A 1,194-nucleotide genomic window follows, 5' to 3' on the forward strand; every position below is an offset into this window, starting at 1 on the left:
CTATAGAGAATTCTTTCTACTCCCAACTGTGGCAGAAATAAGTAAAACATCGGTTGGAGTGAATATTTTAATATTTTGGACACATTCCAGGGAATTTGGCAAATGGAACTTTCCACATCTAGAGCTAACCACCACATTTGCTACAGAACTTGGTTTTTCTGCAGTTACAACTTAGCATCTAAATGCACCAGGCAAGTCTGTTTGTCCAGGTAATAATATGGCTCCTACCATCATAGTATTTGAGTGCCTCCCAACTACTTAAAGATACAAAATACACTGATAGTATCTTGTTTTCTTTCCAGCCTATAAAAGCATCCCTCTCAAATGCCCAATCTATGAGTGTCTGACAGAAGTATCTTAAATGTGTGACAAATGATCAAAATACAGAACATCTGAGTCATGGTGTATGTTGCACCATAACTGATAGATTATAATGGTTTTAACTTTCTCATTGTGTGAAATGAATAAACCAATTTGTTTAAAAAAGAAAATAGGAAAAAAACCCACACAAATTCTATCATGTGCCACCATGGAAGCCTACCGCATGACTCACCGGGAGGCTCTGAACCCAGAACTGACCCCTATCATTTGAGCTAAAGGAATGTGTGATCCTCCTGAGGACTAGCTAGGAGGGGGGATGTGACATACACACCGTGTCAGTGGGTTAAATGACTATTTGCTAGACAATAGTGGAATGTTGGGGATCAGGATACCACTCCTGGTCCTAGAGAGAAGGGTTAGCTAGTGGTTAGACCAGCGGCAACCCATGCTTGCGCTATTAAGTGTTTAAGTGCACAGAAATACAAGCAATAGTCAGTGGAAGAGTATAACTTAGAATTTACGGGCTCCTGGCTCTCTGCAGTGTATCCTCTCCCAAGCCAAAGCGTCTTTGGAAAGTGACTCTTTCACTTTCCTTCTTCCTCTTTCATTGCCTGGCTTGGCCATTCTGCAGAATAAGGAAGCTGAGTCACCCAAAACATACCATTCCAGGACAATTGACTTCTGCATAGAAGATATAGCTTGTTTTTTTTTTTTATTTTTTTATTTTTTAACAAGAAGTAATGGTCTCAAGTTGCAGTGGAGGAGGTTTAGGTTGGATATTAGGAAAAAAACTTTTTCACTAGGAGTGTGGTGAAGCACTGGAATGGGTAACATAGGGAGGTGGTGGAATCTCCTTCCTTAGAGGTTTTTAAG

This window comes from Lepidochelys kempii, chromosome 5 (assembly GCF_965140265.1).
Source record: "Lepidochelys kempii isolate rLepKem1 chromosome 5, rLepKem1.hap2, whole genome shotgun sequence".
NCBI classification, from domain to species: domain Eukaryota; kingdom Metazoa; phylum Chordata; order Testudines; family Cheloniidae; genus Lepidochelys; species Lepidochelys kempii.